General features: G+C 41.2%; 1 protein-coding gene across 2 annotated transcripts in view; it reads left to right on the top strand.

Moving 5' to 3' along the window:
• The first annotated feature begins 7,348 nt into the window (after positions 1 to 7,348).
• The window catches only part of Npffr2 (neuropeptide FF receptor 2), a 51,224-nt gene continuing 44,138 nt past the window's right edge, over positions 7,349 to 14,434 (top strand). Inside the window, exon 1 of one of the 2 annotated variants that reach the window (XM_029545348.1) lies at positions 7,349 to 7,386. The gene's annotated coding sequence lies outside the window, so the exon portion shown is untranslated. Of the gene's footprint in view, positions 7,387 to 7,630; positions 7,732 to 14,434 lie in introns of those variants that run through there. The other variant, XM_021211228.2, reaches the window with a different exon arrangement.

The raw sequence follows: 14,434 nt of genomic DNA on the forward strand, positions 1-14,434 counted from the left end.
TTGTCTAACAGAGGGGTTCAACCTTAGCTGATTTGTTTTAAAACTGCAGAGAATTGGTAAGAATGGAAAAGATACACAAGCATCCAAATGCACACACAGAGGTTAGACTGAGAAAGCTGGGGCGAGAACGCAAAGTCCAGAAGCAAATGTTCTACCTATCTTTGTACTCAGTGTGCATTCCCTGAGATCTACTTGCTTTCAACTGCTTTGGTCTTCAGTTGACTCTATTTACTGACACTCCCTGACTGACTCTTCTTAGAGTTTTAACTACTAAATGTTTAGATGAGATTCCTGATTTTCTCCCTACCTTTCCACCCACCTTCATCAGACCTGCGGAGCCTGAACCATACAGGTTAGCTCCCCTCACCCCCTCATCTCCCCTGCTTGCTGAATCCTTTGGGGGCACCCCGAGCTTTGCACTGCACAGCTCACTATCCCAGGAGGACTTCCATTCTCCCACCACCTCTCTGACCATCTTCATCAGCCCTGCAGATCCTGAACCATACAGACCTGCTGATCTGGAACCACACAGCCCAAGGATGCTCATCAGAGGCCTGCCGCCTTAGGATCATCGAGGTTAACCCCCCTCCCAGTACTACAACAGGAACTTCAGGGACCAAAGCCATTTAGATGGCTAAATGACCTCAAAAAACCACAACATCCAGGGCAGTGTGACACCCTCAGAGCACAGCTACCTTATGCAGCAAGCCCTGGATATCCTTCGGTTGTAACCGAAGCACAAGGAAATGATGTTAAATCCAATCTTATAAAGATGATAGAGGCCGTTAAAGAGGAAATGAATAAATTCTTAAAAGAAATATAGGAAAAATCAAAACCCAGATTTGGAGTGTGTTGATACCAAATTATCTCAGCAACTTAACACAACCTCAATGTTTACTTCCCGACATATCCATAAAGCCTTAAGTAGCTAAGTTACCGCTTCCTCACTCTACCTATGTGAGCTAACTTCTTTTGTTTTACATAGTGCTAGGTAGGCATAATGGACCACCCCAAAGGATTAGGGCTCAAGCAGATCTGAAGGATTGAAGCTGTGTGGCATTGGGCAATTACCAACTTCTAAAAGACCTTGTTACTCAAAATGCGATCAATAGACCAGAAATCTTGCACTAAAATTGCCTTAAAATTTTGAGAATCATTACTACAAGCCATAGTTTTTCATCTGTAAAAAAATAATGTAATAGGAGGTTTAAAAAGAATCCATTTTAGGGCTTTTATTAAGATTGAATGGGAGAAATGATTATAAGGGGCTTAACATAGCTCAGAAAAGAAACAGCCAACCTTAATAATTAGTAACGATTTTCAAAAGCACCTTTTATGTTTGTCCCAATGCAATAAATTTTACTTCTTTTTTTTTTTTCAGAGACTTATTTATTTAATATGAGTACACTGTAGCTGTCTTCAGACACACCAGAAGAGGGCATCTGATCTCATTACAGATGGCCGTGAGCCTCCATGTGTTGATCCCCATTGTAGTAACTAAAGCCACCAGGGCATCAGCCTAACATCCCAGTTCCATTCTTATACAGTAACTGATTCCCAACAGCCCAGTTACATGCTTATACAGTAACTGATTCCCAACAGCCCAGTTACATGCTTATACAGTAACTGATTCCTAACAGCACAGTTACATGCTTACACAGTAACGGATGGACAAGACAATACTGCCCTCTGGCAATGGGTGGACAAGACAATACTGCCCTGTGGTCTATGACTGTTAGGAAGTCCTTCATAATTGGAGGGGCTAGAGAGACAAATCCTGGCCCCCAAGTCTTCATAACACTGCAGTCTAGTTTGGTTTAAATAAACCTAAGCCTTGTGTTCAATGTGTTTTTCTCACGCTCCTGCTTCCAGCTATGATACTCTCTTGCATTTTGCGATCAAAGAAGACATCTCTCTCTTCTAGGCAATGAGGATCAGTTCTGCTACCGTAAGCTAAAACCAACCTCTGGTGGCCTGTTAGAGGAGTACATCACCCCCTGTGGCAAAGTCCTCTGGCTGTGTAACTCTTAGAAACCTTATCCTCACCTAAATATTCAGGAACTTCTACCTTTGCCCAGTGAGAATGTGGATTTATTTCTTTTTGCTACATCCCACGCATGCACGGCTTTTAGGGAATGAGGCACAAGATTCACCTGATCAGCTCCGTTCCCCTACGGTGGTGTTGGTTGCTGCGAGCTTTTCATTCAGTGCACTGAGAGCTCCTGACAAGGAAGTGCAGAAGCTCCTCATGTTGCAGATGTGAACACAGTTGTACATCTGTCTCACACTACATTGTTTCCTAGTGGTAACAAGGCTTCAAATCCTAAAACTTTCTTCTGTCTTACACAGTTGTGGCTTTTGCCAAGCTAAGCTAAGAACTGCTTCCACACAAACCTCAGTGTTCCCTAGCTCTATATTTTCCTGCAGCATATCTTTTGCCTAAACTACATCACCCACTGTCTGACGTGCCCAAATGTTCCTTATTATTTAAGTAACAAAAACAACAACTGAAATACCTTGTCCTTGTTCTTTTTGGAAGTAACATATTTCCGTTTTGATTGTAACTTTTGGATGTGGACTTTGTAGTAGAGTCCTAATAGAGAGAATTAAATGAAGGTAATGATTGTAAAGGGCTTTATGTCTTACAAACTAAACTCAACACTTTCTTTCCTTTGAAGTGCTGAGCATGGCCTTACCTCCCCACAGTTCTAACACTCAGGAAACAGAGGCAGGGGATCTTGAATTCAAGGCCTGCTTAGACTTGAGAGTTTGACACCAAGACCATGGCTCAACATAACTGAAGAATTTAATGGGGGAAAATACTACTGATGAATGGAAGACGAGTCTTCTAGTCCATTGCTGCCACCCTCTCCATCAAATCCTTTCCCAATGGCAGTGAGTGAATATCACTAAACTATTCACACAGAGAGAGACTACAGATTGGTGGGTGGAAAAATGGAAGATGATGGTTTGCTAAACAGGGAGTGAGATTCCAGTGCTTTCCAGTAGTAACCCATGAAGTGAATACTTTGTTACACTTAAAAACCTGAAGCTCATGAAAGTAAAGGATCAAAACAGGTAAGAATGAGTAGATGCTAGAATAATAATAATTATTATTTATAAACTAGAAGAAATGTATTCATTTATACCCAACAAGAAATGTATTCATTTATAACCACAACAAACTGTAGAGGTTGTTCTAAATCTCCATCTAAATATTATTCTAAGAATTTGTTACTTTGCATATAATCACAATTTATCCCAAATAGCATAACTTAATGTTACTCTATGTTCTTTCTCTTTGTTAATATTGCCATTATAATGAATACTTTTTATGGCCAAATAAATTTCATTGTGTTCAAGATAACAGAAGTCTCCTACTTTTTCACTGTTTAGTTAAAACTAATAAATAATTCCCACTTTTAGTATTTAGGATGTAGCAGTGTCCAGTGAGTATATTTCCAAGAGAGAGCTTATTATTTGAAAACCTAACAAAATTGAAATTTTCTCTATACTGGCTATTTTTCAGAAGTGTTATTTTTAAAGGGATAATGCTAGTTTCTTTACCAACTTAAAAAATGGATATTATTAGTAATATAAATAGGAAAATGATACTAAAATCATATATTAATCTGTATTTTACTGGCTTGGCAATACTCATTCCTTTGCTTTTGCAATGATATTATTTTGCTGTATTATTTATCTATATAGTTTGCCTACTTTTTTTTTTTTTTTTGATTTTTTGAGACAGGGTTTCTCTGTGTAGTCTTGGCTGTCCTGGAACTCACTCTGTAGACCAGGCTGGCCTCGAACTCAGAAATCCACCTGCCTCTGCCTCCCAAGTGCTGGGATTAAAGGCGTGTGCCACCACCACCCAGCTGCCTACATGTTTATAAAACATCTTCATCATTTGACTTCTCTAACATCTTTTAAACATTAATCTTATTTTTTCTTTAAAAACAACCATCAAGCTTGAGTTAAAAGCAGCGACACTGGATCAGAAATGACCACAGTTATGGTTATGTTCTTTCTGCTCTTCCCTTCCATTGTCCTTCCCTCCTTCTGTCAAAACGTCCCTATGTGGTTTACAATCTTCTCTTTTCTTCTGGGCCTCATTACATAAGCTCATCTTATATGACTGAGGAAATGTTCCCCAATTTGAAGTATCATCACTGTAATATAAGAAACCTTAAAATGTAATATGGGCAAACACTTCAGGAAATTTACAACATTTCTATTTTAATATCTATTAACAATTTCTTTTTGCTTTTGTACCGAACTTCATTGACTTTGCACTTATATGACGAATACAAATAGTTGTGTGTCATTCAAACAGATTTAGAGAACATCATTGCTAGGTGATTTCAACATTGTGGGAATACCTTAGAGTGCACAGAAGTCAATTTAAGTCGTCTAGGTCAGTCTGTGGCATGTCCCTTGACCCACTCAAGAGAAGACATGACCCTGAGATAGATGAGGCTACTGTCATTGTAGCATTGGAGAGTTTTATACTATACTTTTTAATAAGTAGAAGGAATAAACTCTAATAAGCAATACGATATGATAGTTAATACATAAACCAGGAACATAAGTGTTCATTTTGCCAATATCCTGTGCTATATGTAATTGTGTGCACTATTTAAGAGGCTGGCAGCACAGTGGATTTATTTATACCAGCTCTACCACAGGCATATGAGTAATGTACTGCGATGTCACAGTGGAAGAGAAATCAAGCAATGTGACATTTTCAGTTCCATTATACTCTGATGGCTTATAGTCCCTTATTGATCAAAATGTCTTTATTAAATAGACATGGGCACCATTTCTAAACACTGGGCTTCCCCTCTACAAGTGTAAGGTCCAGGCAGAACCAGAGAAGCTGTCAATGACTGAGGTTCCCCCTTGTCCTGCTTCTTTCTCTTCTTTCTTCTTTCTTCTTAGTGCCTGTTGTAGAGACTATATTATGCTCTCATTTGGTGACTTAGGCCTCACCATATTTAACCGAGCACTGAGCCGGGCAGATAGTAAGACTGAGAAAAAGCTGCTGAATGAGCTTTGTGAAGGCTGCGATCAGTGTTTACATGTAATGAGTTTGGGGTGATGTTGAGTTAGATATTGGCCATGTCAAGAAAGTGTCCCTTGTGTAGAATAGATGTGCATGCTTTCATGTGCTACTGGAGGGTACTAATATGATGAGAATGTTCAGAAAATTAGTTCACAGAATTAGGAGGGAGAGAAGCAAGCCTGGCACCCCACAGGGCCGTAAAGGAGCTTTTGGATTACAAAAAAGGTCGTGAAGGAAACAGCAAAACCTCCAAAGGATAAAATGGAGTTTTCAGAGATTCAGAATAAATAGTCAAGCAAAACAGGGCAGTGTTGTGAAACTGATGCCAAGAGTAAAAAACTCTGGAAAAATCAAACTGGCTAAGAAAGCCTGAAGTGAGAAATGCCCAGTGCATTTGTCAACAGTGAGCTAAGTGATCATCCCCACGGGATTGTTTCTTAGAGGTTCAAGACGTTGGTGACAAGGGAGTGAGTGAGGTAAGGGACTATGAACCACAGAACAGAGTGGTTGCTGCAGGACAAGGGGAGAGGCTAGAAGCGAAGCTGGAAGCTCTGGAGATGGGGAGGCAAAGTGGTTAAAGTGGCCAGTGGGTGCATAGGTGGGCACAGCCAGGAATGCTTCCATCACAGGCCTGCCTGCTTCACAGATGTGCTCTAAGGTTTCCAGTGGGGGTTCCTGGGGGCACATCTTATACTTTATAAAATGCATAAGCTGACTCACTGCTGATCTGATTATTACGTACGGTTTACAGGTTTACAGGTTTTACAGTTTGAAATGAAATTCCTGGAAGCTAAACGTCACTCGCAGTCTTATCAAAACCTGGCTGTTGGTGTGGTTCACTTTGGAGGAGCGTCAGTTTTCGGCGGTGCAGGGAACTGTGTGGAATGGCCCCTTTTCCTCCAGTATACCAGCATATATCTCAGCGTTCTCAGACTGACAGATCATCTTTCCCAGTTTCATTTCTTTTCCATGTTAACTCTCCAGAGACCTGCCTCCTCTCAGCTATCTGCCCTTTAGTCTTGGTATAACTGCTAGTTCCTCCAATGGCTTTTAAATTCTCTCAGACCCTGATCTTGAACTTGTAAAGTCTTAAAAGACTTACTTCTACCTGGACTTTCAATTTACTCAGAATTGAGATGTAAACACACACACACACACACACACACACACACACACACACAGCATACAAAGAGAGAGGGAGGAAGGAAAGGAGGGAGGGAGGGAGGGGGAAGGGGAGGGGGAGAGGGCGAGAGATGTTACTCCAGGACCAAGAATTCCTTTACAGGCAGCCTCTAGTGTGATTTAAATGCCACCCCATGATCTTGCACAAAAGCCTTGGTGCCTTGTGGATGGAGAATTCCTTATGACTTCTCAAAGCTGTTAATGTCTTACCCTGATGCACCCTTGATCCTATCCCTGTTACTCCAGGGGAAGGCCAGGGCCAAGAAGTGGGAGTGGGTGGGTAGGGGAGCAGGGGCGGCGGCGGGGTATAGGGAACTTTCGGGATAGTATTTGAAATGTAAATAAAGAAAATACCTAATAAAAAACATTAAAAAAAGAGTCTTTAATTTTTTCATTCACCCTGTGAATCTCTGAATTAATACATCCTATTTTAGGTGTGACTTCCCTTAGCCATTTCCAACTTCGCAGAAATTGTGTTAGTGTCACCACAGGACTCTCCTTGTCTCTCCCTATTGGTGGCTATGAGAGTTCACACTTCCAGGATCCCAGAGAGATCTTTCAAGCTAAGAGGACCAAGAAGCAGTGGAGGTGAGGATTAATTTGTAATCTAAAATGGAATTCTTACTGTTATGAGAACTTAACAAAAATTAACGAACCATTAATACGTACCACGACCATTCCGGCATACTTAAGTGTGGCTACCTGTTTAGTTCTTAAAGAACCTACTAAGATTATTACCATTTCTCTTTTGCAGCAGAAAGAAACAGACACCTAGAGGTTTAAACAAGGATTTTGAGGCAAGCCTTCATAGGAGGCGGTAATCAGAGCGGCTTCCCTTCTTTTGCATCGCAGGGATTCTGAATTCACAAGCTACCCAGCTGCCACTAAGCAGGCTGTGAGTAGCTGCGCTGTGACTAACCAGCAGCTGACTAGCGGTTGCAGTCCTGAAAGTGAAGCCCTGAGCCAGAGAGAGAGAGTGCAGAGCCCGGCGCCAGCCCCGCTGCAAGGGGAAGTGGCTAGCCAGTCGCCCCTAGGTCACCTGGCAGAGCAGAGCCCGCGACCCAGACAGAACCTGTTGCTCAGTCTCCGCTTGGCTTTGCTTTCAACAGGGCTGGGACTCTGTCCTTGCCCAGAAACAGGTGAGGGCACGGGAGAGACTGCCTGGGCTCTTGGCATGGGTGGGATTTCCCTTCCCAGGGTCACCACTAGCCTCGGTGACACACTGTAGCATGGATTCTTCGCTTTGCCTTTCTCTTAGAGCCATTAGGCTCCCTGAGCTCTCTGGATACTGCCCCAGGAGCTTTGGTCTGGTCCCAGGCCAAAGTTTATCCTGGGGGCTTCCTTGCGCTGCTCCGCCCCTCCCCCTGGGCGGCTGAGTTCTGAGAGAAGGGACCTGGCTAGGATGGCGGTTCTTTCTCATCCTCGAAGTCCCCCAACCCCTCTCCAGGTGAACACTGGCAAACTTGTTGAATCTCCATAGGAAGGTAAGTGAATCTCCTTGGAGATGCTAATAAAAATGCCCTACGCGGTTCCTTTGCTTCTCCAGGATTATGGACCAGGCTTGGTTTGTGTGGCTGGGTTCCCCAGGAAGACTGTCAGGACAACACACAGGGCAAGTGAAGACATTGATGGGATTTCTTTTGTGTCAGCTCAGCAAGCAGTGCCAGTGCAGTCCTGGGACATTGAGGGGTCTGGTACTGAAGTAGAGGAAAACACTCTCCCGTAATTAGAACCAAGGCACAAAAATACATTTACTTCCCATTTCTCTCCGGCCAGGATGGCGATATTTCAGTCATTTTAAACAGTATTAAATATAACACGAATAATTTTAGGGTTTCTTTTAAATCAAGATATTCAAATTTCAAAGAAAAAAGATACTCAAATTTCTTTGAGTATCTGAATTTTCTTTACAGTACATATCGAAGCCATTTCCATTTGATAAGGAGAAAGGGTGAACAAATCATGTGTGAAGAGCTGTGAAGGGTATGTTTTTGTTTCTTGCTTGAATCCCAATTGATAATAACATCATAAGTTACAGTTGAATCTGCAACATTTCCGTAGAATGCTCAAAGATAAGATTTATCAACAACGCAGTTAAGTGACCACAGTGTGCAAACTTCAAGTTTTCCTCTTAAGAACTGTTGCAGATGCCTGGTTTAATAAAATATCACCATCACTGCTCGCTCCATTATCTTAAAAGGCACGTGTTACTAGTTAAACTTGGGTGTTATTATCCTGAAATGTGTAGAGTATACAGATTCAAATTCACCAGATATAAATTCACTCTAAGCCAGCAAGCAGTTTGTGCCTGGAGAACTTAGTGCATTTGCTGCAGTTGTTATTGAACTTGAATTCTGGGGTGGGGTTGGGGAGGCAAGCTAGCAAAAGCCTCTCCATCGAGATAAGGATTTCAAGCTGCATCTCAAACACGGACTAAGAACTTAGTTTCTATAAGCCTCGGAAACCAGCAATTATTTATTTTGTATCATGCTTCTTTAATAAGAGGTGGAATTGATTTTGGGTGAACACTGTCATGCACGTTTGAAGACATTAAACAGCATTAGTAATCTTAGCAGATTATCCTCTAGGCAATTCCATGCTTAATACTAATTTGATAATAACAGCTGTTTTTTTTTTTTCTTTTCTGTTTGTGCTTGCTTTTTAAACTCTAGCATTGTGGGATTAAAAAAAGTGGCTCTTGAGAGAATTTTTTTTTTCCAGCTGCCCTGAAACTGAATATTAAGGACTCAAGAAACCCCTCAACCCTTGCCATGGGTTACAGGGGTTGCCACAGCAGATAGAGTTTCACATCCTTCCTGTGGCTTGTAGAGCCTGAAGCACACTCTTCCAAGCCTAGAGACAAGCACTCTCACTTCAGTCTCACACACTGCCTCTGCCCCACTCCCTGCCCATTACTTTCTGCCGAAAGCCAGTAATTTGCTGTCTCTAATGCTGTTTAAAACACACAAGGAGGTTAGAATCAGACGACTACAGTCCTTTTAGGCTTTAGAAATCCTTGGTTTTCCATGGGAGAAAGGCAGAGCTTATAGAATAAGAGGGCTCCACTGACCTTGCCTTGCCACTGAAGAGGCAATGCCCTCAGGGAGGTCCTAAAAGTCATTAGTGTCTTTATAGAATGGTCTGTTGGGAAGATCTAATGGGGTGATCTATCTGGCTATGCTGGTTGCAGCCTCTGGTACAAGCCAGATGCATTGTGGTCTTCTCCCGGAGAGAGTCAATCTCTGACAAATCAGAGGAGATTTCAGCCTCTGGCAAAATGGAGAGGTGTTCCTCCAGGTACTGGGGGCTCATGACCAGGACAGTCACTAGCATAGAGTGTGCCCTGGGTCCCAGAAAAGAGCAAGCCAGAGCCTCTTTGTGTTGAGTGTGTATTTCTTACCACCTTGCCCAGGAGTTCCTCCCCCACCTTCCACAATTAAAAAAGCCATCGTGGGTCTGGAAAGCACAAATATTAAATGTATTTCACTGATACACAAAACTGAGAAAACATATCTTAAGTCAGTTTCTCATATCAAGTTCAGCTTCTTTCCCTCTAAGCAAACCAGATAGGATCAATCACAGCCATCAGGGATGACCAGGGTCCAAACCACATAAACCCACATCTGAAAATAAATTGTGCCAATGGTCTAACAAAACAAAACAAAAATAAAAACAGAAAAGTTAAGTAATTGTTGCAACATAAAATTTTAATTTCTAAATATTATCAAGGCATTTCCTTATTTATTTTCTCCTTGGGCTACAGAAGGAGCACCTGCTTTTGTGTCTGAGCTATCCCCCCCCCAACCTCTGGACTAAAATACTTTCCATTTGAATGAAGGCTCTTTTCTCCCATCTCCCACTCATATTGCTCTATTTTTGGATCTCCAGAGGATTAACCAAACAGACCCGTGTGTTTCCAGCTGTTAGTAATCTCTCCAGGATCAGACAACACTAGCAATTGCCCAAAGTCAAATGAAGGTAGTACTAGTCAACCTCAGGGAAAAACTCCCTGTCTATGATCCCATCTCACCTTCGTGATTTTAGAGATTGTAAAGAAACACAATTCTCCTCAATTTGTTGAACTAAGGTTTCAAAGATTGCCCAAAGGAAACACATTTTCTGGCATAGGGACCAGGATTAATGAAGTCATGATCTCTTCCAGCCACATTTAAATTCTACACTGCAGAGTTTATAGCAGTTTAGGGTTTATAATTCAAGAACTGATTTCTGTATGCGTCTGACAGGCTTTTCCAAGTGAAAACAATAAGGCTAAGAAGAAATTAAATTATCCCGACCATGTTCTTGTTAACTAAAGAGTGCTTTTGTGCAGCCTTTGCACACACTCGGCTCAGACTAGTATAGAGTGGGCTGAAAGTTGGGACTGAGTGTATGCATGCCCATGATCTTCCAACAGTGCAAAATAACAATTCCAGTTCACACTGATAATTCGTAGCCATCCACAGAAGTCTCTTACACAGGGTCTGGTAGTGATATCTTGTGGGAGGTCTTGGGTATGAATTGGGCACACACAACAGCTCCCCAACAGACTAAAGCAATTATCCAGTTCAATCATAATAACTAGGTTTTGTTGATTGTAGAAAGTCCTCCACCGGGTGAGTATGTGCTAATCAAGTAGGTTAGCTGTAATCAATTAGCTGGCTGATTGGCTAGGCTGTAGCCAATGAAGTGATTTTCTGTGTGATCTACTTCTTTTTTTACCAATGTCCTCTGATGCCTTCGGCTGGAACTGTCTCAAGGGCTCTCGTTCTAGGAGGTACCTGACTCATGAATTGTTTTGTTTTGCTCAAGTAAGCTCTACAAATTTAATTGGTATAAGGATTTTTTCTTTCTAACAAAGGATGTTTATTTAGAGGAATGCTAAAGAAACAAGATGAACATTTCTGTAATTTAGCCTTACCAGAAAGCCAGTAAAATCCAATAGTTGTCTATATTAGAGTTTACCCCTGAGAACCAAAATTCAATGAGGAAAACTTTCAAATTAAGTTTGCTCATGACCTCGGGATTCTTGTGTTCTTGGGATCGAGTGGGAAGTGACTCTTAACTGGTTATTTATACTTTCAGACACTGCTCTCAATCACCTTGTTAAATATAGACAACTAAACATGTGCCCAAGGCACTCAGAATTTCTCAGAAAATTTCCACTTAATTTTTCCCTTAGAGACTTTTTTTTAATTGAAGTTTTTACTTCATTTAACGCTTCTCTACCTTTCCCTTCCTTAGTTTTGCATAGCTAGTACACACTGGCACTGGAGTAGATTTGAGCTCTTTCTAAGAACTCCTTGTAAAGCAGGTACGTTACCAGTCATGGGCAACTCCCTCAGCCTTTCCCTTGTGGTCTTGCCAGTCACATAAAACAGGAGTTTTATCTGGAACCTGTGTACCACAGGTCTACAGGGGAATTTTGTCTCTGGGCTGCCTCTTCATTTTATCATGGTTCTCCTTCATGCCTTAAAGTCAACTTTTCTCAAGTGGAAAAGCTTCCTTAAATATTTTCTGAACTACACAGTGGTCCTTGCTTCCCTGTACAGCACCAGCCCTGGGCTTGACCCAAGTACTGAAGGAACTCAGGAACCTGGGTTCAACCAGGCACCCCGAGCTTGTTTTCCTTGGTAATTAATTTGCCTGTGGAGATTTTAGCAACTTCTTCCAGTTTGCAATATTGTACAAAATCGTTGCTGGCTGGTACCCCCCGCAGCACTCAAAGGCCTGCAAGCTCAGGACCCATCCATAGCTACCTCTTTGTGGTATTTTTCTTTTTCAGTCAACCCGGGCCATTCCTACTTACAGCTTTTGCACTTGCTGTGTTCCCAGCCTGGAAATCTAGCCCTCAGGCAAGAGTCTCTCATGAATTCTGGCATCTGCTGTAGGTTATCGCAGTATTATCTGATGGTAAAAGATCATTGCAACTGCCTCCAAAATGTATCGACTTGTTTTTGGGTTTCCTCTCCCAAGCGAGACTCCAAAGAGTTAGCTGCTCCCAACCTCAGTGATTAGAGAACTCTGGTAAAACAGCAACTCAACAAAAAGCCACCAGAAAGCAAGGCACTCCAATCCCATCAGCCACTTCTGTCCTTGCACATCCAGACCTGATGCTAAGGCTTAGCCTGTTTGCATCCTTCCTTTCTGCTTTCCCGTCTCCTTCCTTTCTATCAATCCTACTCCAATTAAAAGTCCAGTTGGTATTTACTATTTCCATTGTGTGGAGGAAGTGCTTGTTTATTGCTAACCATACTCGGTTATTACATGTTCTGTAGTGCCTGTATCTGGTGAAAGAGAAAAGACTGTCTGAGCTCTAGGAAAAGCTAAAAAAATGGCTACCACAGTCACATTTAAAAATGCTAAATCTGTCTATTCTATTTTTTTCATTAATTGGAATTTTCATCTTTAATACCACCCACAAGTGCTTAAATGAAATTATAGCATGTTACTTGAGAAATAGTTTTAAATTATATCTACTTTTTTTTGTGTGTAGATGTATAGTTATTGTGTGTGCGTTCAGGTGCAAACATGCATGCCATGGCACATATATGGAGGTCAGGTACAGTTTGTGGGAGCTGGTGCTCACTTCTACCATGTGGGTACCCCGAATCAAACTCAGGTTGTCGGATTCGGCAGCAAGCACCTTTGCTCACTGCCAGCCCGTTTTATTTTTACTTTATTTCCAATTTTTTATGAGATATTTTCTTCATTTACATTTCAAATGCTATCCCGAAAGTCCCCTATACCCTCCCCCTGCCCCTGCTCCCCTACCCACCCACTCCCACTTCTTGGCCCTGGCCTTCCCCTGTACTGGGTCATATAAAGACCAAGGGGCCTCTCTTCCCAATGATGGACGACTAGGCCATCTTCTGCTACCTATGCAGCTAGAGACACGATTATTTTTAATTTGTTACTTTTCTTTCTTAATCGTCACTACTCACTTCTTCATCTTTCTGTTTCCACGTCACAGACAATGCATATTAGCATCAGGGCTCCATTATTTTTATCTTTCCCCACTTTAAGAGCTACTCATACATGTATGACTACCCCTGTGCATGTATACACACACACACACACATATATATATATATATATAGCGTGTATAAAGCATATATATGTATATATATATGTAATCTAAAAAACAAAAATTACTTTCAAATTTCAATATGTTGTCATAATGCTTTCAAAATAATACAAACGAACATGTTGCCAGAAGACTGTAAGACAGCTTAAGTTCCTATAACCACCAGTGTTAAGACTTTGCTTGCAGTTATTATATTAATTTGAATCACAGACCTTTCCAGGTCTGGGCTTACTTTCAAATCTTCTTTAACAACTATAATTTTCATTTCCACTGTTACTTATCTTCTCTGATAAATTTGTGTTCTTATGCATACTGCCTAGATTTATTCTGATAATGTAGACATTTACTTACTTGCCATGTTTTCTATAACTTGCTATACACATTCAAACTGTTTTCATGATCAGTACACCTAGTTTTAATTTGATTGGGGATTTTAGTGTTGATTAATTTGAACTTTGTACTTTTATTGGATATGTAGTTTCCTAGATTTTTTTTTTGAAAGTCTTCAGACCCTAGAGTGGTTAACTCAAAATGTGCCTACATGTGTATTTATGCATATATATTTACCTACCAGTTCACCTTTTTAGTTACTCAGGTAGATCTTTATCTAGAAGTGTCTGTGTGGAATTATTAGCTTCAGTTCTGTTTTATAACTTTTAAAACTTACTGGTAAGTTTCAAATGTATTCAATTATATTAAGCTCTTTTATTTTAAAATAAGATTCATAAGCCTAAAACTGCACATGTTGTTTGAGAGATATTCCATATTTTCTTTATCTTTGATGTTCTTTTTTTTATTGCTTTGCTTTAAATAATTTCATGTTTTCCTTTTTGATATTTTATTTGCTCAAAGGTTGGTTTTAAAGAGTCTTGCAGCCGGGCGTGGTGGTGCACGCCTTTAATATCAGCACTCGGGAGGCAGAAGCAGGCAGATTTCTGAGTTCAAGGTCAGCCTGGTCTACAAAGTGAGTTCCAGGACAGCCAGGGCTACACAGAGAAACCCTGTCTCAAAAAAACAAAAACAAGCCGGGCGTGGTGGCGCACGCCTTTGATCCCAGCACTCGGGAGGCAGAGGCAGGCGGATTTCTGAGTTCGAGGCCAGCC

This window comes from Mus pahari, chromosome 13, assembly GCF_900095145.1.
Source record: "Mus pahari chromosome 13, PAHARI_EIJ_v1.1, whole genome shotgun sequence".
In the NCBI taxonomy this organism is placed as follows: domain Eukaryota; kingdom Metazoa; phylum Chordata; class Mammalia; order Rodentia; family Muridae; genus Mus; species Mus pahari.